This window comes from Schistocerca americana, chromosome X, assembly GCF_021461395.2.
Source record: "Schistocerca americana isolate TAMUIC-IGC-003095 chromosome X, iqSchAmer2.1, whole genome shotgun sequence".
In the NCBI taxonomy this organism is placed as follows: domain Eukaryota; kingdom Metazoa; phylum Arthropoda; class Insecta; order Orthoptera; family Acrididae; genus Schistocerca; species Schistocerca americana.
Window position 1 is genome coordinate 428743052 of NC_060130.1, and position 26530 is coordinate 428769581.

Below are 26530 nucleotides of genomic sequence, written 5' to 3' on the forward strand. Positions count from 1 at the left end.
TATACAGACGAAACTATTTGATTTGCTCTTTCATTTGATGTACTATTCATGATTATAAGTTGAATGTAATAAATGCTACAAAACCTTTAATGTAATATGTAAACAGAATTGGCATTCACATGCGGACTTTACTTCTGTAGAAGTTCCGGACACTGGAGGGTTTGAAAAAAGGCGTCGGTCCGATGACTGCCGTGAGTCTGGAGAAAATGATTCGGAAATTCAAAGAGACGGTTTCTTTTGGTGTGCGACTTTGCATTTTTCTTTACTGTACTATATACGGGTGATTATAATTAAACTTCCAAAACGTTGTAGAAATAACACCACTGGTCAGAATGACGCTAAACTGCAACGTAATATTATCGGAGAAGGGAGAAAACGTGTGGTAGAAGAAAAAAGTTGTGTGAAAATCGATCAATAGATGGCGTGTATGTGTCAGAATACGTAAATGGAAACACCTGTCATGCGCACGACCCATTGAAGTTGGTACGAACACGCCGGGTATACGGCTTTTCCACCTTTCGCGTCTGCGACGTTCGCCACGACTGTCTCAATGCAGGATCGCGCTCTGCTTGCAAAGTTGTATTACAAGAATGATGACTGTGCACACGTCGCTCTGCAGAAGTTCCGGACACTGGAGGGTTTGAAAAAAGGCGTCAGCCCGATGACTGCCGTGAGTCTGGAGAAAATGATTCGGAAATTCGAAGAGACGGTTTCTTTTGGTGTGCGACCAGGTAGAGGGAGAAAACGAATTGATTCGACATCAGTGGAAGCAATGACCACAGCAATACAGGAGAAGACGAGTGGTGGTGTGCAAACGTGTAGTGCACGGCGAATTGCCCGAGCATTGGAAATACCCGTGAGCACGGTGCGTAAAATCCTACAAAACATCCTTCTTTGCTGTCCATTCAAAATTACCCATGTGCACGAGTTGCTTCCTGTTGACCTGCCAGCAAGAGAGACCTTTGCTTCAGAATTTCTTGCTCACATGGAAGTGGACAGTGACTGGCCGCGGAAGATTTTGTGGCCAGACGAAGCCCACTTCCATCTGACAGGACATGTCAATACACAGAATTGTCGACTATGGGCAACGGAAAATCCACACGCAAATTAACCAGTGCCACTTCATCATGAAAAGGTCACTGTGTGGTGCGGGTTTACAGCATCGTTTATCATAGGGGCATATTTTTTCGAAGAGAAAGGTGCTTCCGGGTCCTGTTATCTGTACCGTAACTGGTAAGAGCTATGACTGTCTTTAGCGCAACAACGTCATTCCGGCTCTCCAACAGCGCTGATGTGTGAATGGGATCATTTTTATGCAAGATGGCGCACCTCCGCACACTGCAAATCCAGTTAAGCAGCTGCTGATGCGCTATTTCGGAAATTCTAGAATTATCAGCCGCCATTTCCCTACAGCCTGGCCGTCCCGATCTTAATCCGTGTGACTTCTGGTTTTGGGGCTACCTGAAAGATGCTGTGTTCAGTGTTCCGATTGCGAACTTCGCTACATTGAAGGCATGCATTGCGCAACACGTTCTGAACATTACCCCGGAAACACTTCGAACAGTTGCGGAACATGCTGTTTCTCGATTTCAACTTGCAGAAAACGGTGGACAGCATGTTGAACATATTTTGCACCAGTCACACGGAAATTAGAAATCCGATTTGATTTTGATTGATGCTTTTTATGCGCTTTTTGGCCTCAGGACAGTTAAAAACCGATTTTTCCCATCCGATGTAATATGAACTTGCTGTTGTGGATGGGCTTACGTAACTAACAGTATCACACCTGCACACCCATGCCCACTGGGTATTACAGTCTGTTTAACGTCAAACGTACACCTTGGGCATTTTTGTATGATTCATTCGTCATTTGTAGTCGACCACTATTAAATTACGATGCTTACAGCACCATCTATTGCTACATTTCGTTACTTCCAATGTTTTGTTACAATGTTTTTCTTCTACCATACGTTTTCCCCCCTTCTCCGATAATATTCCGTTGCAATTTGACGTCATTCTGACCAGTGGTGTTATTTCTACGGCGGTTTTAAAGTTTAACTATAATCACCCTATATATTCGGGGAGATGAAAAAGCTTGCACAGGATAGAGTAGCATGGAGAGCTGCATCAAACCAGTCTCAGGACTGAAGACCACAACAACAACAACATATTCGGGAAGGCCGCACTTCAAATCCGCGGCCGGCCATCGACATCAATGTTTTCCATGGTTTTCTTAAATATATTTAGGCGAGTGCCGCGACAGTTCCTTTAGAAAGGACACTGCCGATTACCCCATCTTTTCCCCAATCAAAATTTTTGCTCCGTTTCCAATTATCCCGTCTTTGAAGAGATGTTAAACCTTAATCTTCTTCGTAAATGACGAAACGCGATGAGGGATCTGGTAACGACATCCTTATATAATCCCGGATTAGGCTGCACCTAAATCATGTAGTGATGGTACAAGGAGAACAGCACACAAAACAACTACTGCCCAAAAACTGAACCATACCTCTTTCATAACAAATTGGATTAAAGTTATTAAAAAGAATTATTTAAGCATGTATGTATGGTCAATAAATATGACAGGTCTACAAATAGGACTGGCAGAGAAATACCATTTTTAAAATGGGAAAAAAGAGAGGTTAATGTAATGAAGTGGTTCACAGAACATGATGCACATTAGTTCTGTGCAGACATTGTACACTGGGTGCACCAGTGGGACAAATGAATGGACAAACATGAAGAATATGTTTAATGAAATGAGAACCATTGATACTCGACAAAGTTGCAGCAAAATTTATTTTGACACTTTTTGTTCATGCGAACACTTTGTTACCACAATTTTTTAATCCCCTTCGTATTTATATGCTGGGAGGCCACCAACAAATACTAGTAGCTTGTTAAATGTGTCACTGAAGATCTATTGCACTTCTAAAACATATTTTTAAGTTTTGGTTTGGTTGATAGATACATTGTTGTACTTACAAAGTATAGAGGTGTCTAATCTACGATTCTCACCTCTAATGAATTTTATAGTTTAAATTAAGAAGTGAAAATCCTATAAGCCGCGAGTTCATCATGAAACTCATAAATTAACGATTACAAATGCGCAAATTTGTGTAGCACAATTCGCAGGTTTTTTACTAGGTTGCAAAGTGATGAACTGGAAGATATCGCTATCTGTGTGGTAAATAACTGTAGCAATTGCTTCGGCCTATGTACGTGGTAGGAGCTGTCTAAAGAATGTGTCAGCTTCTACGTAAATTTAACAGCATTTATTGACAAATAATACAACTTTTTTCGGTCGTATCTTACTTCCATTTCTACAGTAGTTTCCTGCTGGGACACGTCTATGAATAAATTTTCAGGCCAATAGTAGGTTTAGATTCTGTGCGTTATCGAAATGTTTTCAGCACAAGTGGATGTCAAGTGCAAGTGCTGTTGTGTAGAGCAGTTTAATTTTTCACAGTCAAATAAGAACCTAATATCTGACAAGGGAACTTCATCCGCTTGACCTCATATTTCCTTGGTAAAAAACACATGAGCTAAATATCAACCCTACCAATCGATCTCACTCGAAAATTCGGGCCATATGCAGATACTACGTAGGTATGGCCCTCACAACGTACAGCTTTTAAACATTCGCGCGCTCGGGTTACTTGTCACGCGTCCCCCTTCACTGCGGCCGCCGTAATGCCCGAACGTGAAGTGCTGTGCAACAGTGAGTCCCCCAAAATCTGAAGGGTGAAAAGCGGAGGAGGGAATAATAGTACGAAATTAAACCCATATAGTGGAACTCTTACAAGAGTACTCCAGTTTAATAGTGTCAGCTTTACATACAGGGTGTTTCAAAAATGACCGGTATATTTGAAACGGCAATAAAAACTAAACGAGCAGCGATAGAAATACACCGTTTGTTGCAATATGCTTGGGACAACAGTACATTTTCAGGCAGACAAACTTTCGAAATTACAGTAGTTACAATTTTCAACAACAGATGGCGCTGCGGTCTGGGAAACTCTATAGTAAGATATTTTCCACATATCCACCATGCGTAGCAATAATATGGCGTAGTCTCTGAATGAAATTACCCGAAACCTTTGAAAACGTGTCTGGAGGAATGGCTTCACATGCAGATGAGATGTACTGCTTCAGCTGTTCAATTGTTTCTGGATTCTGGCGGTACACCTGGTCTTTCAAGTGTCCCCACAGAAAGAAGTCACAGGGGTTCATGTCTGGCGAATAGGGAGGCCAATCCACGCCGCCTCCTGTATGTTTCGGATAGCCCAAAGCAATCACACGATCATCGAAATATTCATTCAGGAAATTAAAGACGTCGGCCGTGCGATGTGGCCGGGAACCATCTTGCATAAACCACTAGGTGTTCGCAGTGTCGTCTAAGGCAGTTTGTACCGCCACAAATTCACGAAGAATGTCCAGATAGCGTGATGCAGTAATCGTTTCGGATCTGAAAAATGGGCCAATGATTCCTTTGGAAGAAATGGCGGCCCAGACCAGTACTTTTTGAGGATGCAGGGACGATGGGACTGCAACATGGGGCTTTTCGGTTCCCCATATGCGCCAGTTCTGTTTATTGACGAAGCCGTCCAGGTAAAAATAAGCTTCGTCAGTAAACCAAATGCTGCCCACATGCATATCGCCGTCATCAATCCTGTGCACTATATCGTTAGCGAATGTCTCTCGTGCAGCAATGGTAGCGGCGCTGAGGGGTTGCCGCGTTTGAATTTTGTATGGATAGAGGTGTAAACTCTGGCGCATGAGACGATGCGTGGACGTTGGCATCATTTGGACCGCAGCTGCAACACGGCGAACGGAAACCCGAGGCCGCTGTTGGATCACCTGCTGCACTAGCTGCGCGTTGCCCTCTGTGGTTGCCGTACGCGGTCGCCCTACCTTTCCAGCACGTTCATCCGTCACGTTCCCAGTCCGTTGAAATTTTTCAAACAGATCCTTTATTGTATCGCTTTTCGGTCCTTTGGTTACATTAAACCTCCGTTGAAAACTTCGTCTTGTTGCAACAACACTGTGTTCTAGGCGGTGGAATTCCAACACCTGAAAAATCCTCTGTTCTAAGGAATAAACCATGTTATCTACAGCACACTTGCACGTTGTGAACAGCACACGCTTACAGCAGAAAGACGACGTACAGAATGGCGCACCCACAGACTGCGTTGTCTTCTATATCTTTCACATCACTTGCAGCGCCATCTGTTGTTGAAAATTGTAACTACTGTAATTTCGAAAGTTTGTCTGCCTGAAAATGTACTGTTGTCCGAAGCATATTGCAACAAACGGTGTATTTCTATCGCTGCTCGTTTAGTTTTTATTGCCGTTTCAAATATACCTGTCATTTTTGAAACACCCTGTATATAAAAAAAACATTCATCGATTATATTCAAAATTAAATTACGCAACACTACATGTTGAATGCTAAGATTAGATGGGTAGATCACATAACTAATGAGGAGGTATTGAACAGAATTGGGGAGAAGAGAAATTTGTGGCACAGCTTGACTAGAAGAAGGTATTGGTTGGTAGGACATGTTCTGAAGCATCAAGGGATCACCAATATAGTATTGGAGGGCAGCGTGGAGAGTAAAAATCGTAGAAGGAGACTAAGAGATGAATACACTAACCACATCCAGAAGGATATAGAATGCAGTAGTTACTTGGAGATGAAGAAGCTTGCACAGGATAGAGTAGCATGGAGAGCTGCATCAGACCAGTCCCTGGATTGATGACCACAACAACAACAACATGTTGGAAAACCGTCTCTTTCGTTTCCAGTGCATTTATGAATCGCAATATAAAAATGTTCAAAGCAAAGGGATCTTTGACACCCGCTACACCTTATAAATTGCGCACTTTACTATCATCGAAACAGTATTTAACTGGATATTCACAGTATTCTGGCCGGTCACTGATGTAGCCGCTTCGTTACCACGCGTACTGGAAGACTAACCTAAACGCTGGTGCGTATAACTGCCTGTAAAGAAGCGACTGTATTTGCAGGACGGTGTTCTGATGAGCAAAGTTTACATCGATACTCAGAAGTCGTACCGAGTTGGTAAACCTCCGTATAAACCCCTTGAACACGCGGAAACCAAATATGTCTAGCGGTTGGCAGTGTCTTGTACCTCCTGGTGGCAATATGGAAACGGCGGTGTCTTCTACTCCGTGTCCTTCATGCACTGACAAACTTTTGTGACCAGAAAACGAGTCCACTATTAAAACTGATCTGTTATCATCTCGGATGATTTTATAAAACACCTCTTCATGCCACTTTTATAAGTGTTCCTTGTTCACTTTCCCAGAAGATGAGGTGACAACTACAATATTGTCCGCGTGAAAAAAAATTGTTTGATACGTGGCACAAACGATCCGATCGACTCTTTTAAAACAATAAACAGAAGTGACTGCAAGTGTCCATCTGCAGATATCGTTGGTATTATTGTGTAGGTATGAGTTGTGTTACTGACGGACTGCACGACTGTGATGACATCTTTTGTCCCTTTTTTCGCAAGAGTTCGACCTGACGTCATTTCTAAATTAAACCCAGTCTGATCCATATTGTATACATTCTGTTTACCGACCGCTTCCATAACAGCTCTGGTGTCGGCGACGAATTTTTCACAGGCAGTAATTATGGCTGTTTCATCACATAGCTTTTTGGTGTTGTAACAAGGGTTATGTCACGATCTTACCATGAATACAAAAATGCGGCTCCTCAGGAGCTCTCAGTTCTCTAGTATCGTGTGGAAACATGGACCCTTACAAAGGCAACCACTGCCAGACTCCAAGCCTTTGAACTGTGTCTATACAGAAGAATGTTGAGAATATCATGGACTCAGAAAGCGACAAACGTCCACGTTCTACGTCGAGTTAACAAAAGCCCAGAGAAGATCAACATTATCAAGTGTCGCAAACTACAATACCTTGGCCACTTCATGAGGAATCCAAAACGATATGAGCTGCTTCAACGTATCCTGCAAAGTAAAATCGAGTAAAAGATACCTCCGGAACGAAGAAGAAGTTCCTGGGTCGACAAACTTAGATCAAGGTTTAATATTAGCTCTGAAGAACTGTTTCGTATTGCAACTGATAAAGACAGAATAGCCATGATGATCGCCAACGTCCGAAGCGGACAGGCACGCTAAGAAGAAGAACATGGGTTATCTTTCGAGACACAATACCGTATTTCTTCTTTACCACCCAGCATATGCCACGAAATCATTTAGGCTCCCCTCCACTGCGGCTTGAATTCCCTACGATTGTACGTTAACGTCGTGGATCGCGAAATTATCGCTATATGCATTGTTAAATTTATCTAAACAGATTGTATTTACTATTGCAAGTTTTTGGCGATGCGTGCCACGGTTTTCGACGTATTTATTCCAAAAATACAGATCCCTTTTCTGCTTTAATAATTTAAAGCTCTTCTTGAGAGTCTTGAAAGACAGATTCCCCTTGTTTCCACTTTTCCAAAACGCAACGGTCCGTTGCATATATTCCTCTGTTACGGGCACGGGAAAAGAAGTATTCGACGATTTTATATCGTCAAAGCAATGTCTTTGACTGCACTCCCATGCCCCGTCGAAGCAATTAAAGTGTTCGACGGATGCGACGGTGGTGCAATGATAGCTTCATTATCGCCCTCGTTATCCTCTTGTACACATGCACCCAACGTCAACCCACTGTTTTCTTCTACATTTATTACACCTTCATCTGCGAAGTTGTCTATGATGTCTGCAACGAAGTTGAAAGATATAAGGATAAGAATAAAGAAAGCGTCATGTGCTATCGTTTACCGTGTATAGAAGTTCGTCCAATAACCGCAAATATTGATGCTTACCGGTCACGACTTTCAAGAGTTCTAGTTCTTTGACATTTAATCGCCGCAGTTTAGCCGTCATTCCAGACCGCTCCCGGAGGTGTCGCACGACAGCTTGTGGGTTCGCCGGTATCACGAACACTAACTAACCTCTTGCTAAACTCTGCGCACGGTACTTCGCGTTCGAGCATTACGCAGCTGCGGTAAAGGCCGGTCCCCACTAAAGGCCAGTTCCCACTAGAGCGCGGCAGCGCGGCGTGCGGCAACGGCAGCGGCAAGCGTTTTCCGCGTTGACGCGGCGGCTCGCGGAATTGGCGTTCCCATCTGGAAGCGGCAGACGCTAGCGGTAGCCAATGGCGGACTGCCACTGAGGTACGAGCTGGGACCCACCGAAACGACCAGTGTGTTTGAATAACTATATCTTACAACTGCATGAAGGAAAGACGAAGCTGGGTGAAGACATACCAATTTTTCATTTTCTGTACAATGTACTCTTTCACATATTTCATTATTCATGTTTTCTCATTTCAACATAAACAGATGTCATGACTACCGTTCATGATTGTTCACTGTCCCCTAACACACTGAAACAATGTACGATAAAAGAGATTATTCAGATAGTTAAGCAAGACAAAAATTTAAAATGTGATACGGTAGTAGGTACACGAAAACAGTAAGAACACAAAGGCTAGGTGGAAGGGATGAAAGTGGAAGCCACCTGATAGAATTTTCCACAGAGCATAATGTAATCATCGCCAGCACCTTGCTTAAGAATCACGAAAGAATAATATAAATTTGGAACAGAGTTTTCGAAACCAGATTTTAAATTGTAAGGTATTTCCTGGTGCAGACACAAACCTGACTGAAGACTGTCAATAGCAAAAAAAGCGTTCTGAAAAAGAAAATTTGTTCACATCGAATATAAATTCTAATGGTTGGATACTATTTTACAAAGGTATTTGTGTGGAGTGCAGCCTTGTATGTAAGTGAAATGTGGACGATAAACAGTTCTGTCAAGAAGACAATGGACGCTTTCAAAACGTGGTGATCAATAAGAATGCTGAAGATTAGATACGAGGATCGTGTGACTAAAGAAGAAGTACGGAATTAAATAGAGGAAGAAGAGGAAATTACGGCACAACCTTGACAACAATAGGGGTTAGTTGACAGGACGTATTATGGGGCGTCAAAGAGTGAGGACAAAGGGGTTGGGTGATAGTATTCTGATAATAATCATCTGTTGAAATACTATTGTACTATTTTATCTATTAATGTAAGCAGTGAATTTACTCTTCCATGCACTCCTCCACAAAACATTTAAACCAAAACTGAAATCAGCTGAACACCAAATCTTTCAACCACTGTCTGACAACTACTGGATTTACTTTCAACTTTCTATAATTATCACTGGCTAGCCACACATACATACAGATATAAAGAGAACAAAAATAAACAAACATTAGTTTTCAGCATATAATTCTGCAGATTGGCAACATGTACATAAACAAACCAGACAGGAAGGGACATGAGGTGAACACACTGTAGTTACGACTTCAAATCAGAGTTTTCGGTAAAACGTCTACAGCTAGTGACAGAAGAAAAAAGAGCGAACATGAAAATGTGCTTATGTTCCATAATCTAAGTTTTAGTTCAACCTCCAGCATGTGACCAGGTGAGGCGAAACGTATATGTCCGCCAAAAACTCGATTCACTGTAAGTAATCAGTCATTCACGTAAAAAAAGATGTGAACTGTTTTATAATCTGCAAGTATCACATATCAAAACAAAACTGAATCATTCTAGATTCCACCGAAGATGCCTTAAAGTAAAAGGCGAAACGCGTGTTGAATCAGTAAAGTTCACTGGATAAAGAAGAAAAAGTTTGTTACTTACCAAAGGAAATAATCAATAGCTGCAGATATTTAGTAAATTACATTTTATGACATACCAGTAAATTAGTTTCGGTTTAACTTCTCATTCCACATGCTATTAAATGCTGTTTAAAACAATTCATCTATCCCTTCTGAAAAACTGTAGTTACTTTCATATCTCGGTAGATAAACAGATTTAGGATATTTATCATGCGACGAAATACATGACTTTTCACAAGTAATCGTTTGCAAAAAAAAAAAAACACGTTTCGATTTCTTGAACCGTTTGCGAAATTTGCGTTTGATACAACCACACGGTTTACGACAAGCAGGACGAAATACCGGTCGCGCCGCGAGCAATCTGCGCGCGGTCACGGCACAGCCGTCCGCCGACATATCATTCAATATCTCGAGAACGGTGATAGCTATCGATCTGATCTCACCTTTAAAAACAATTTCGATATGTTGACTAAATTTCATACGCAATAATGTATTACCTAAAATGAACTGTACGCAAAGTCCACGCAATGCGTTTTTACCTCTGCACACTCATTCAAATTTCGTGTAAAGGTTTACGTAAATGCGATACAGCAAGTAACCACGACGAATAACGAAAAGAAATTCGGTCCTTTATCGAGAGAAGATATCAGGCTGTAACATGACCAAGAATCAAATTTTTCTACCGAATAGTTTCCTTGGAATCGGATGATAAGTATTTCATAGCTGCCGCCGCGGCCGCGCCAGCGGTTCGGCGAAAGTTCGTGTGGCCGGGGGTTCTGTACCTGACGTCACACTCAGCGCGTTCTGTGATTGGCGGCGCGCACCTGGAGCGCGTCACGCGGCAGCGGAAGCGGTTCGACATGGTCAAACCGCGACGCAGAGCCCGCCGCGCCTTGCCGCTGACGCCATTTCCATGGCAACCACGCCGCTGACGCGCGGTTTTGACGCGCGGCAGCCCTAGTGGGAACCGGCCTTAAAGGCTATGAAATACTTATCATCCGATTCCAAGGAAACTATTCGGTTGAAAAATTTGATTCTTGGTCATGTTACAGCCTGATATCTTCTCTCGATAAAGGACCGAATTTCTTTTCGTTATTCGTCGTGGTAAATATCCAAAATCTGTTTATCTACCGAGATATGAAAGAAACTACAGTTTTTCGGAAGGGATAGATGAATTTTTTTAAACGCCATTTAATAGCACGTGGAATGAGAAGTTAAACCGAGACTAATTTGCTGGTATGTCATAAGATGTAATTTGCTAAGTATCCACAGCTATTGATTATTTCCTTTGGAAGTAGCAAACGTTTTTTTCTATATCCAGTGTACTTTATTGGTTCAAGACGCTTTTTGCCTTTTACTTTAAGGCATCTTCGGTGGAATCTAGAATGATTCAGTTTTGTTTTGATATGTGATACTTGCAGATTATAAAACAGTTCACTTTTTTTTTACGTGAATAACTGATTACTTACAGTGAATAGAGTTTTTGGCGGACATCTGCGTTTCCCCTCACCTGGTCACATGCTGGAGGTTGAACTAAAACTTAGTTTGTGGAACATAAGCACATTTTCATGTTCGCTCTTTTTTCTTCTGTCACTAGCTGTAGACATTTTACCGAAAACACTGAATTGAAGTCATAACTAGTGTGTTCACCTTATGTCCCTTACTGTTTGGTTTGTTTGTGTACATGTTGCCAACCTAAAGAATTATATGCTGAAAACTAACGTTTGTTTATTTCTGTTCTCCTTATATCTGTATGTGTGTGGGGCTAGCCAGTGATAGTTATAGAAAGTTGAAAGTGAATGCAGTAGTTGTCAGACAGTGGTTGAAAGATTTGGTGTTCAGCTGATTTCAGTTTTGGTTTAAATGTTTTGTGGAGGAGTGCATGGAAGAGTAAATTCACTGCTTACATTAATAGATAAACTAGTAGAATAGCATTTCAACAGATGATTATTATCAGAATACTATCACCCAACCCCTTTGTCCCCATTCGTTGACGCCTCACAATATGTCCTGTCAACTTACCCCTCTTGTAGTCAAAGTTGTGCCGTAATTTCCTCTTCCTCCTCTATTTAATTCCGTTCCTCTTCTTTAGTACACGATCCTCGTATCTAATCTTCAGCATTGTTATTGATCACCACGTTTTGAAAGTGTCCATTGTCTTCTTGACAGAAATGTTCATCGCCCACATTTCACTTACATACAAGGCTGCACTCCACACAAATACCTTTGTAAAATAGTACCCAATCATTAGAATTTATATTCGATGTGAACAAATTTTCTTTTTCAGGACGCTTTTCTTGCTATTCACTGACTTCATTTTATATCCTCTCTACTTCTGCCTTCTCAATTACTGCTTCCCTTTCCAGTCATTGAAAGTCTTAGAAATGCAGTTTGGTTTCGGTACAAGTTGTAGATAATCTTGTGGCCCTGTGTTTTATCGATGACATCTCCAGAGCTTCAAAGAATGTTTTAATGAAGATTGTCAAAATCTCTCTCTTAACATGCAAATGCTGTAAACACAGTTTCGCAGTTCTTCAGTGTGTCTACTTAGCTAAGTGATAGGATCAGTATTGCCTTGCGTGTTCAGACATCTCTCAGGAATCTGACATTGTGCTTATGTTAGTTTGTACAACCCCTCCCCCTCTCCTCTCTACATATTCCTTCTACTTTCTAGCCTTCTCTTATTTGCTTAGTTCTGGCTTGCCAAATGAGTTCTTGACAGTTGCTTCTCCTTTGAGCAAAGTTTTCTTTGTTCTTTCTCATTTTCATTCCCTTATGTTTTCCAAGTGCAAAATCGCGTTGCAATTTTGGACTTTCTGTCAACGTCATGTTTAGACATTTCTATTTCCTATGGCCTACTTTATTTGCTGCATTTTTATATTTTTCCCTCGTGTCAAATTTAATATATCACGTTTTATCTAGCGATTTCTACTGTACCTTCTTCCCGTTCACATACTCTGCTGCACTGACCACTTCTTCTCTCAAAGATATCCATTGGTATTCTAGCGGATTCCTTCCTCTGTTTCAGTCAGTCGTTGCATTACGGTGACTTATTCAAGTTCCATTTCCTTAATTTGCCACCGTTTACTGCCTCTTTAGTTGTAAACCGCAGCTCGTAACCAATAAATTATTGTAGGTTTGCGTCTGCACCAGGAAATGTCTTATAATTTAAAATCTGGTTTCGAAAACTTTGTTCCAAATATGTGTTATTCTTTCATGATTCATAAGCAAGGTGCTGGCGATGATTACATTATGCTCTGTGCGAAATTCTATCTGGTGGCTTCCACTTTCATCCCTTCCCCCCAAGCCTTTGTGTTCTTACTGTTTTCGTGTACCTGCTACCGTATCATATTTTAAATTTTTGTCTCGCTTAACTATCTGAATAATATCTTTTGTCGTACATTGTTTCAATGTGTTAGGAGATAGTGAACAATCATGAACGGTAGTCATCAAATCTGTTTATGGTGAAATGAGAAAACATGAATAATGAAATGTGTGAAAGAGTACATTGTACAGAAAGTGAAATCATGGTATGTCTTCACACAACTTCGTCTTTCCTTCATGTAGGTGTAAGATATAGTTAATCAAACGCACCGGGCGTTTCGGTGGGTCTCGCCCTGTACCTCAGTGGCTGTCCGTCATTGGCTACCGCTGGCGTCTGCCGCTTCCAGGTGGGAACGCTGATTCCGCGAGCCGCCGCGTCAAAGCGGAAAACGCTTGCCGCTGCCGTTGCCGTTGCCGTCAAGAAGACAATGGACGCTTTCAAAACGTGGTGATCAATAAGAATGCTGAAGATTAGATACGAGGATCGTGTGACTAAAGAAGAGGTACGGAATTAAATAGAGGAGGAAGAGGAAATTACGGCACAACTTTGACAACAATAGGGGTTAGTTGACAGGACGTATTATGGGGCGTCAGAGACTGAGGACAAAGGGGTTGGGTGATAGTATTCTGATAATAATCATCTTTTGAAATACTATTCTACTATTTTATCTGTTAATGTAAGCAGTGAATTTACTCTTCCATGCACTCCTCCACAAAACATTTAAACCAAAACTGAAATCAGCTGAACACCAATCTTTCAACCACTGTCTGACAACTACTGCATTCACTTTCAACTTTCTATAACTATCACTGGCTAGCCACACACACATACAGATATAAACAAACCAGACAGGAAGGGACATGAGGTGAACACACTGTAGTTAAGACTTCAAATCAGAGTTCTCGGTAAAACGTCTACTGCTAGTGACAGAAGAAAAAAGAGCGAACATGAAAAAAAGCGGCGCACGTGACAAACAACCTGAGCGCCCGAATGTTTAAAAGCTGTATGTTGAGAGGGCCATACCTGCGGTGTGACTGCATAATGGCCCGAATTTTCGTGTGAGATCGATTCTGAGGTTGATATCTAGCTCGTGTGGTTTTTTCTCAAGAATATACAAGGTCGAGTTGATGAAGTTCTCTTATGAGAAGTTGTACGGTGCATTCTATAACAATCAGAGTGATTGAATTCTGTTTACTTTTTGCAGACGCAGTAATAACTGTGTACCACAGAGAACATTTGAGCTGTCATATTATGTAATACAAAGTCATATATGATCGTAGTAAGTTTCTAGCGATGTTATCTCCTGGATCACAATTGTTACTTAAGCAAACAGTACAATGGAGATAAGTTTGTGTGTAGATTTTGTAGTAACTCTCTGTCTCTTTCATACGTTTCGTGACGAGCTTGTGCATGTGTGCTTGAAGTCGATGGCCACATGTCTTATGACGCCGTCTTTGCCACTAACAAGACCTTAGAGCTCATTGTTCGTATACAGCTGATGGGACTGTAATCAAGAGAGGGCGTTGACAAGATTGTTTGAATACAATTCCGTTGCGATACCTATTTCTCAATCCAGATATACAGCCTGAGTTCTTTCTGACTCATTAGCACCAGGATGGTCATTCTCGCCATGTTCTGAGGTCACTTTACAGAGTTTTAAAAGAAATCGCGGATGCAGAATGGTACTTTAACGATAGCGCTTTTCTGGTATGCGAAATACTGATCTGCAGAGCTAGTCCAGATCATTTCACAACAAAAAATCTATAAACAGGTATTGCATCCCGATCATCTCTTCAACTTAGAAAATTACGCGCTCCAAGTTAATGACATTCTTTCTCCATAACTATTCCACATATGTCACAATCAACGCCTGCTGCCATATCTTTTACGCCACTGGTGGTGTGCCAAGTGGCTCTGCCATGTCCTCTCTCCTGAATATCCTGTAACATACCGACATCGCAAACCTGCATCACCACGCACCTTATCGACTATGCTGCCGACGTCCCAAACCTCTCTACCAAGCCCACACTCCAACACTCATATTCGGCGTTCAGCTACACGGTAATTTCCACTGTCAAAATCGAATTTATAAAGTTTATCTTGTCTGTGAGTAGCTAGTTAAGACGGAGAGGTTGAAGAGATCATTGCGAATAGCAATTCCCGTAACACAAAAACTTGTCAGCGTCTGGAAACGATCAAAATACGCTGGATGACGTAGTAGAACTCTACTAATATTGCTCTTTTGGACTTGGGGAAAGGCCGGCCGGTGTGGCCGTGCGGTTCTAGGCGCTACAGTCTGGAACCCAGCGACCGCTACGGTCGCAGGTTCGAATCCTGCCTCGGGCATGGATGTGTGTGATGTCCTTAGGTTAGTTAGGTTTAATTCGTTCTAAGTTCTAGGCGACTGATGACCTCACAAGTTAAGTCGCATAGTGCTCAGAGCCATTTGAACCATTTTGACTTGGGGGAAACAACTGACGCAATAGTTGCACTAAGGCAACTGATGGAGAGGCACAGAGTAGTACAAGCCGTCGGCATATGGCCTTTATTGATCTTGAGAAGGCATATGACAGGGTGCCGAGGCAAGAGGTATGGAGATGTCTGGGAAGTAAATGCCTGCCAGAAAAATATATCAGGGTGGTAGAAGACATGTATGAAGGTGCAATGACACAATTCAGGAGCAGTGCAGGTGCAAAAAAGGCATTTCCAGTGAGAGTGGGACTACATGAGGGATCTGCTCTCAGCCCATATCCCTTTGACCTTGTCAAAGCGCAGAAACTTGGCCAATTACAAAAGCCCAAGAGAAAAAGATGGAAGTGGCAGAAATGAGAATGTTAAGGTGGATGAGTGGGGTCACACGAAAGGATAGACTAACGAATGAATACATCAGGGGAACAGTGAAAGTGGGGCCCCATCGGGAAGAAGATCCAAGAAAGTAGGCTAAGATGGTATGGACATGTGCAGAGATGAGGGGAGCACCGCGTGGGAAGCAGAGAAATCGAAGGATCAAGGAGAAGAGGAAGACCGAAACTGAGATGGAAAGCCAAAGTAGCAGGAGACCTACGGGAGAAAGGATGTCTTAGAGAAGAAGCACTGGATAGGCAGTTATGGAAGAGAAGGATCCAGCAAAGCAACGCCGACCCCACATAACGTGGGAAAAGGCTGAGATGATGATGATGATGATGATGATGATGATGATGATGAGACTTGGGGAAAACAACTATACACACATGGCGCTACAGTGACTATCAGAAACTAGTATGAACGGACTTCGTGACCCCCAAATACTTTTAAGTTGGAAATTTTGGGGTAGGGGAGAGTGTTGTACCTTGGTACACTTTACAGAATGTCGACTGTACCAGCCCTGTAATGGAGGTTTAACATATTTCCTTACCCATTTTAAATGATGGCATTCACTTTTAAGTGCTGCAGTCTTTTTATGAAATTACAAAAATTACTCCAGAAAATCAAGGTTTTCCCAAATGTGAAAACAATATGGTCATATAACTTGTGTAACGTGGCCATTTTTATCTGATACTATCCACTAACATATTTCAGAGGACGATATGCATATTCCCTTGATCAAATAGTCGTTCAGTTACACTGCTCTGTAACTGCAGATCTGGATTAGGTTCGCCAGTGGCTGTTTTAATTTCACTGTTCCGTATCTTTACCTTTTCTTTCTATTACAGTGGAGGTTTCCAAGTGTTGAAAGTGTACAAGTTGGCTGCAAGGGTTAACAATCCTTTTAAGAGGAGCTGGCCATCATAAAACCGTTCAGTCCTAGTAGAGTAGCAGTCTCGTGTAGCCAGACCGGCGTTCGCGTCCATTATCGTGGCTTCTCAGAGGCTGTGATGTTCGTTTCGATGCCTCGAAATAATGCTCAGCTTAAATTTTCGGAATCCAACTTTCTGCTCGGGTCATATTCGTTCTGGGCAGCACGTGCTTTTTCATTGTGTTTTTGTGCAGAGCATCAGATAGGCCCTCTTCAGAATTTCTGCCTTCCTGCACACCTAAGAGCACTATTCGTTCAACATAACGAAAATTCACAAGAATAGGAGATTGTTTAACAACCTCACTCGAGTTTTACTGGTCGATGCTCCTGATATTTGCCGCCATAGGCCAGCGAGTTCCTCTGATTTGACGAAAAACAGCTGAGTTTCAGTGCAGCCGGGAGGAAAACACTTCGGATTAGCAGAGTAAAGAATTCATGTTACACTTTTGCAGAATTTAGGACAGGAGTGAGACTTCATTAGAGATACTGAAGACACGAGATCCGCTGCTACTAGAAGGATGTCCGTACTTAAGCAATAAGTACAAAGAGAAGGCCGAAATCACATTCTCCAGCTGTCGCACCCGCCGGTGTCGTTCATATGTGAAGTTTAATTCGCCCCCTTCAGGAGCTTGTTGCTCTCGATGCATACTTTGGCGGTCTTATGGTGTTCACTCCGACCTTTCGGTTTGCTTTCTACATTTAACTAACGACCCGTAAAGTCACTGGGCATGTCCACGAATTATTATCGAAACACTGTTTCATCCTCTCTAGCACCTGTGCCAAGGTTATACTTTAGAGTTATGATCCCTTGTCCATTTGTCAACGGTCCTTTTTAATGTATCAGTCTCCTGTTTCAGGACAATAAATCTAATTCTTATAGTGACCATTTGTTTCCATTCAGAGCTAGAAGACCCCTCCTTCCATTAATATATCTATGTGGGTGGCGTGTTATCCATTTGTTTCACACATAATTGGACCACCTCTACTAATATTCATTTAAATAAGGCGTTTCCACTGTGTGACGGTATCCTTGTCTTAAATTAATTGTACATGATCATTTGGGGTGGTTCGTCTCTCCGTTGGTGACCAGAGTATGGTCCTGTGCATCATAGGGAATGCACGCAACAACGACACCTCTCACTAGGAACAAAAATTTGACTGTAATTCGAAAGTGCTGCAGTCGGGAAAATCTTGGCGATACTGCGCTTTATAGTCTATCTGTTACATTATCGCTCTGCTAAATAAAAATAATCAGTAAGTGACATCAAATTTAGCAGAAGTATTATCAAAAACCCGTTACAAATTAAACACATTTTCAAACAGAAGCTATTGGAAACTAACTAAAATGTCCATTTTCAAGACAGGTAAAATCGTTAAGACATGAAAGAAACTCAGTTCATTTGCAAGTGTCACATGTTCCATGATAAAAGATTTTCTTCAGTTTTAAGGTACAAGATGGCGCACGACTGATGGAGTAGGCTCACCTGTCCACATGTTATATAAATGGTTCTAAAAATGTATAGCATTTTAATTACCATAAAATCTTGTACCTGAAAAATTAACAATATATTCCAAATAGGTTTACTCCATTATACAGCGCTTAAATGTGGTCGAACGCGAATTATTTGCAGTTGCTTCGCGAAACACAACCTCATGTCCAACAACAACAAAAACTGAAGAAAATCTCAGAAACTAAATTTTTACCTCCTCGGTTGCTGAAGATTAGATACGTAATTCAGAAACTAATGAACAGGTACTGAGTCGAACTGCAGAGGAAAAAAGTGCCGTACGACTTGGCTGAAAGAAGGGATCGGCTGGTAGGACAAACCCAGAGACATCCAGAAATAGTCAGTTTCGTAATTGAGTGTTACGTGTTGAGTAAAAGTTATTGAGAGAGACCAAGATTTCACTACTGTAAACAGATTCAAATGGATGTGGTGCAAATGTATATGATCCCACTTTTGGTCACCAGTTGTAAATGTATACAAGGTTTGGGAAAGGGGGGAGGCGGTTGTTCCATGTGCCTCGTGACGACAGGGTGCAGGAGGTCGAGCGGTCAGGATTAGAGAGTGGGCATCCAGGGCTGCGTTAAAAAACAAAACAGGAAATTAGGTACAATAAAGAGGATGTATTTCAATGCACAGTGTACAAGGGGCGCGCCTGGGGTCGGAAGTTACCAGGTTTAGGCCAGTCTAGGAGGTCGAACAATTAATTGAAATGGGCAATGGAAGGAGAAGCGGTTCATGTTAACTTACGTTGGTGGTCGGGCGTGAAAAGCAGAGCCAGAGGCTCTGCCTTCCGAAAAGACGTCTTTTCTGCTCGAGGTCTGGATTACAAGAGAGAGAAGCAAGTGTGTTCTGCACCGCAGACCACTCCGGCGTCCACACACGTGATCGGTATCCCGCGCACGCTATTGGCTAAAACCAATGGTGTGAATTCGCTGGCAGTTTCAGCAGAGGGCTCAGTGCGTCTCTTGTCAGCACCTTTAACTGGACAGTACTGCCTCGGTTTTGAAAGACAAGCGACTTATGTCACGTAGGCACAGCGTAAGTTACTCGGGGAGAACACATGTAAAGATTTTACTGGGTCTTTGAAATAAATTTTTTAAACCAATTGCCTAAAATATTCCTTGACTGGCTGCGACCATGTACAGTGGGCTGCACTTATGCAGAGATCAAGAAGTTTGCACAAGATAGACCGTCGTGGAGAGCTGCATAAACCAGTGTTCGGAATGAAGACCACAACAACAACAAAGCATCTGAAAACATTTTGTAAAATAGACTTGCACACATATTTGAAGCATTCATTTCTGGTCAGCAGAGACTCGTGAATAACTGTATTAGAGACCAATAAGTAGTGGCCTGTAGCCCATATCCCTTCTGCCAGGATGACGGCGTCACAAACCCCACGAGACACCGAAAGCACTGCGGAGCCATCATGATGCATGACCGTTCAGCTAGCGCCCACACTCAGACTGATTAGTCAGACATGGATCGAAACAATACGCCCTTCGGCCAGTAGACCCCAAGATGTGCTCAAAAGCGCTGAGATCTCCCCTAAGATATCGGCAGAAAGGGCCACATTTCATCCCATGTGAAAATTACTGACACGGGAATCCTCCGTCAACTGACTAAAAAGGTGCCCGTTTGGCATTACTTCGTGTGGTTTTTAAAGTACTCATACGCTGTTATCATCGTATACCAATGTGTTCGGTGACGTTTCTTCATACCTGAAGCGTCCGTTACATGTGTTACAGCAACCCATGCAAACCGCTGCACACTGTGACAAGTGATAAGCAAAAGCAGAGGTGTGAGGCGATGACTTGTGCACACCATAACAGGAGGAATTTTTGGCCGGGATACCACGTCTAGGGTTGCTCGGCCACCTAGATTAAATCTTTATATTTGACGCCACTTAGGGGACTTGCGTGCCGATGATGATTAAATGATGATGAGGACTACATACACCCAGTCCCCGAGCGAATAAAATCTCCGACCCAGTCGGGAATCTCAACTGGATCCCCCGAGTAGCACTCAGCCTCAGTGAACGATCAGCTGCAGAGGCGGACAGAACCTTATTCTGGACGATATTGCTCTTTTGTCCTGAACTGAGCTTACAAGTCATTTAGTGCAGTGTGACCCGTGGAACCGCTGTTAAAATACGCTGTAGTAGGTGGCCTTCAGCAGCTTGTACCCACGTCAGCTGAGTCTAGCAGCGGAAATTTTCCCCGAATCGTGGTATGGCGCACCCGTTGCATGGACTGAGAGATGCGTGTTACTAGTCGGTCACTCAAAATATTTCCTCGATCAGATGCGCTGATATCGCGTGTAATATATCATTCCCGGCGCAGCTGCTTGGCTGTTGTGGACACAGGGCTGGTTGTCGGTATCTGGGGAAAGGGAGCTTTGTCCAACCTTGAGTGATGGGCCCGTAAAGCTTTTGAATGGAATGTGGACAGGCGTACGAGCTAGTGAAGTCCTACAATGGCAGGAGTTCTCCAGCATCTATTTGGACTAAACTTTTGAATTTATTTATCATTCAGCATAAACATTTGGACACGAAAGGTACTTTGGACATTTAAGTTATTCCAGCTGAAGAGCTAAGAAAACAAGTACATAAAATTTTATGTACATTAGTTTTAAAATAGATATAAAACATGCAGTAAAACGAATAGCATAATGTGTCATGCAAAAAATGGGCTGTGAGAGGAGCCAATAAGGGAAACATTAAAGTTTTCGTTAAAATGAGCAGTTGCATGAACATTAAAATCAAAAATGAAAAGAACCTTGAAATGAATAACAAGAAAGTTAATAAAAGGAACGCCGGTTCTAGGCGCTTCAATTTGTAACCGCGCGACCGCTACGGTCGCAGGTTTGAATCCTGCCTCGGGCATGTATGTGTGTGATGTCCTTAGGTTAGTTAGGTTTAAGTAGTTCTAAGTTCCAGGAGACTTATGACCTCAGATATAAAGTTCCATAGTGCTCAGAGCCATTTGAACCATAAAAGGAACAATGAAATAAATAAAGTTGACTGGAATATGGAACATGGGCAGCAAGCACCAACATTATATATTAAGGTCCAAGCCAACCATCCAGGAAACCTAAGCATCCTTCAGTTCATATTGATCTGTTTTTGGCTCTCGGTACTCTCTGACGTTGCAGTCACTCACAATAAGATCTACTGTCGGACGCAGAGCACACAGTCATACTGGGGGCTTGGGATTTGCCCCATTTGTACAGAAAGTCCTGCCAGACTCCATGTGATATTCGAATCCTGTTAAGAGCTTTCCTCTGTCGCTGGGGAAGTTCGAAACTAATCGGTCTTTGTGTAGAGTCGAAGGGGATCAGTGAATTGTCAAGTTGTCTTCGCTCCAGTCCGTCCGCCACTGTGCCATGATCTTCAAGTCTGTGTCTAGTAGTTGCTCCGCTAAGACTAGTGGAGGTTTCCTGGGCGTCAGCCTTCTCATTGATAAATGAGGAATGTCCTTACGCTCTGGCAGTTCTGGGTCACTTTGAATCTTGTTCAATTGATGGACCAAGAAGCCCTTTCTGTGCAGTGGAGGTCGGACAGTGCGGGTAACAATTGAGGGGTGTACTTTTGATGGATCTACTGATTATACGTATTTTCCGTTGGAAAAAGGAGCCCTATGCAAAGGAGTATCATTAGCACAATCCGGAAATGACCAATGAACTTTCCTGCATTCTGCTCGTGAACTTAGTTGACGGCAAGCCTGGTTGTAAAACAATTTTCGTGGAGCTGCCTAGAGAGGTGGCGAAATCGAGGAGTCGGTGGGCAGCCGTCAAGGCTGTAGGAAGTCAGTTGTAGGTCCTGCGTGAAGTTTTAAGAGTGTCGAATTTGTCACACTGGGAGTAAGTGAGCATCAGTGAGTAATAAAGTTGCTCTCTGAGTACGGAAGCCCTAGAAGAGTGTGCAAGTACGTCGTTGTGCGCGGGTGGGGAATCCAGTCCTCCCGCCGTCCTGGGCGAGTGCGTCTGTTTAGTGAGTGAGCATGTGCTCGATAGGCACAGGCCTCGTATCAGAGCGGATAGCTAGTTACAAGTGACCCTTGATAAAAATGGCAAACTTAGCGAAATCTGAGTCAATAAATTCCAGTTGTGACCGCTGGAAATTTGAAATGTTGTGTTTTTCAACTTCTCGGATTTTGACTTTGAACTGTTATACTGCCTGGTTTTTGAAAGAGATTGTCGGCGAGAGTTGTTAGAAACCAGCTGCAGGCGATGTACTCACTGTTTGCAGATAATGTTTTCCCATCTACTTGTGGGCTTAGAGTCTTTATGAAAGTAGTTGCAGTGCTACAGGGCATTTATGCTAGTATACTAGTAGTGACAACTTTCACGCTGTTTCACGTGTCAAGAGATGCTAGCGACCCTTATTTGATTGATTCAGTAGTGCAACAGTGCAGAGAATCCGCCAATAGACGTTTCCGAGTAAATCCGAGGAGCAATGCGCCGCATAGTTTGGCTCGCGCCCAGCACATCGGTAGGAGCGCCTGGTTTTTGGCCGCGGCCGCGAGATGGACTGAAGTTCGCCCGCCCTCTGTTCGCGTCACGCCGATAGCCAGTACAAGTGCTAACGACATTCCACCGCTTGACACGCTGACCAATCCTATTCGTCTTGGCGATGGCATCTCTCTCTAATTCAGTTGCTTATGAAAGTATCTTAGATACAGGATGTGACAGGTATAAGTACAGATATTTATGTTGACTGAGGACGGTGTACTGAACAACATTACACCAGTATTTACGTAGAGCAGTACGTTGGCGGTGCTGTCATTTATACTCGGGTGATTCATGTGAACAAGTTTCCGACGTGATTACGGCCGCTCGACGGGACTTAATAGACTTTGAACGCGAATGGTGGCTGGAGCTAGACGCATGGAATATCCCATTTCGGAAATCGTATGAAATTCAGTATTCTGCGCTCCAGAGTATCAATAGTGTGCCGAGAATACCAAATTTTTGGCATTGTCTCTCGCTACGGACAATGCAGTGCTCGACGGCCTTCGCTTAATGACGGCGAGCAGAGGCGCTTGCGTAGAGTTGTCAGTGCTAATAGATAAGCAACGCTGCGCGAAATAACCGCAGAAATCAATGTAGAACGTACGACGAACGTATCCGTTAGGACATTGCGCTTAATTTGGCGTTATTAGGAGGTATCTCACGACTTTTGTCACCTCGGTGTAGAGACAGTAGTAACGAAGTAATAAATCTGTTGAACAGAACATCAAGATAATATTTTTCTTCTAAATAAAATTATATATATATATATATATATATACGAAATAAACGAGTGCTTACTTTTTCACGGACTTTAATCACAGCATCATCTCCTGGGTTGAGAACAGTGTGAGGTGGTCTTCTTCTGAATAAACACTGACGATTACTGATTCTAATCAACCCAAAAATTTCGGAAACGCAATCCTACGTTTCAAGTTACCCGAAATAGAAGTCAAATTATAGTGTACTTTGAAACTGAACTTTGGGCTAATGAAAAGGATTGTAAATTTCTGTACTATGTACTTAAATTAAAACAACTCGGTACTTACAAATAAATTTTGAAGAAAGCAAATTCTGCATCACATCTTATTCTTATAATAGAATGAACAAAACATCAACTGACAGTGGTCGCGTTCGAAAACGGATCCGTCGTATTCGTCCACACGTTGCTAAAAACTGGATCCTGCATCACAATAACACACCATCCCGTACTGCACTGTCTGTCGGGTGTTTTTCAGGTCAAAGTCCATTGCAGTGCTGCCACAACCCCCTTATTCACCGAACACGGCTCCATGTAATTCTTTTTGTATTCTCAAAAGTTAAGTCAGTTGTTAAAGGATACCATTTCGCAACAGTGCAGGACATCCAAACAACTGTAACAAGGGCTTGTGTTGGTATGCCAGAAGATGAGTTCTAGAGACGCTACGAACAATGGAAACACCGATGGAGTGTGTGTGAGCAGGCACAAGGGTGATAATTTGAAGGTGATACCAGAGAAGTGGTTTAAAAATGTGAGAAATGTTGTTTTTTATAACCAGTCTCATTACTTTGTTGTCGCATGTCGCATGTTTGTGACGTAACTCAAAGGATCATGTATTATAACCAAAAGCGCGTCTTTAAAATTATCCATTATTCACAGCAGACCACCTGTGGGATTGTGGAGCCTTTTTCCTCTCATTTCATCTGACCTCACGTCTTCTTAAGACGCCGATCACCGCGTTACACCCTCTGATCACGGGAGAATCGCAGTGAGACTACTGCATACAGTGCTCGACATTACTGGATCAGACTCACGTATACCAATTCATGTATATTTCATTTTCTGTTCATATTGTAAATTACACTGATCAGACTTTATTCATTTACTAAATATTTTGAGTATTCATAGTTAGCCAAACCGTGTCGTGCCAACTATGGACACAACAATATGTTTCATTAAAAATCAATATAGAGCACTATCGACATTACGATTAGCCATTTCAGGCCTAATGATACTGTCCATCCGCTGTGGGCAGATATTTCCACGTTGGCATATGTATGAAGCTTTTCGCGCTTTTTGTCACTCCATAAGCTACTACCTATGATCTCGCCGTTGTTGATAATAGCAACGACTGGCTTTCGATGGAAAACTTGTGCTATGATGCCGCGGCTGCCAGGGGGCAACTCTCACGTTGCTTCAGGCCATTGAGGGTACACTTCTTTGTTACAAATGTGTCAAGGCGGCTGCAGTGTCAAGGCTTCTTGTACCTTCTGACGTAAGTAGTGCAGGTAGCAAACAAGTGTTGAAGACTATTGACACAAAGAAATGGTTCAAATGGCTCTGAGCACTATGCGACTTAACTTCTGAGGTCATCAGTCGCCTAGAACTTAGAACTAATTAAACCTAACTAACCTAAGGACATCACACACATCCATGCCCGAGGCCGGATTCGAACCTGCGACCGTAGCGGTCGCTCGGCTCCAGACTGCAGCGCCTAGAACCGCACGGCCACTCCGGCCGGCACTATTGACACAGATCGTTACCACTGACCGCTTCATCGTTAGCAGTTCCCTGACGCAAGGGCATATAACTGTCCTCTCTCAGCAATTTCTAAATTAGTTTAGTCTTGCTCATCTTCAACTGTGGGGTATATGTCTTTTATAAACTGGTTCAAGCTACTTGTACCGAATCGAGCTGTTGTAGTCGTCTTTTTGAACCATTGCAGCTGTAGACAGCAACGGCGTTGCTGCAGTGGATACACCGGTTCCCGTCAGATCACCGAAATTAAGCGTTGTCGGGCGTGGCCGGCACTTGGATGGGTGACCATCCGGGCCGCCATGTGCTGTTGCCATTTTTCGGGGTGCACTCAGCCTCGTGGTGCCAATTGAGGAGCTCCTCGACCGAATAATAGCGGCTCCGGTCAAAGAAAACCATCATAACGACCGGGAGAGCGGTGTGCTGACCACACGCCCCTCCTATTCGCATCCTCAGCCGAGGATGACCCGGCGGTCGGATGGCCCCGATGGGCCACTTGTGGCCTGAAGACGGAGCGCACAGCTGTAGACGCTCACAGCCGAAATCTTCTTGTTATTTACCAACTAGCTGGTTGTTGTATCGATTAAGGAACACTAAAATAATAACTCCTTTGTGTGCCGTAAAAATATTCAGTTTAATTGTGTGGCACTGTTTCGCTTTTCCCCCTGAAGCCCTGCCATGACAATTTGCAGCTCTTCTACTGTTGGACCCCTGCCTAGCACGTTGCGCAAATTTTAAGGTGCTCACGTTCGGTATATCAGCATAGAATTATGCGTACAAATGAGGGAACCAGGAGCTTACTTTCAGGCATTGCCTCGAAATAATTCTTTTATGTGAACACCTGCTTTTGCGTAACTGTTTGATTCACTGCACTCATCCAGATTTAGGTTTACATGGTTTCCTTAAATCGCCCAGTCAGATTCCTGGGCGGTTTCTGTGAATATGACATAGTCTATTCGCTTTCCTCTCCTTACCCAGTCAGAGCCATGTTCCATACCTAAAGACCTCATCATCGACGGAATCGTTCTTCCATTTCACCCATCTCTGTACGTAAGAGAGAAGAGAAATATGTTTCTGAAGTCAACGTGAACGTATGTTTGTAATAGAAGAAAGTGAGGAACTTAGTGAAGATAACACTAGAAAGAAATTCAAAAATACAGAAAATATTTCATGTG

General features: G+C 42.8%; 1 protein-coding gene and 1 pseudogene across 1 annotated transcript in view; one reads left to right on the top strand and one right to left on the bottom strand.

The window, feature by feature from the left end:
- LOC124555571 (metal cation symporter ZIP14-like) overlaps positions 1-26530 on the bottom strand; it is a 222960-nt gene that overhangs the window by 133294 nt on the left and 63136 nt on the right. The gene's annotated exons all lie outside the window — the stretch shown is intronic.
- On the top strand, positions 25554-25671 carry LOC124556969 (annotated as a pseudogene).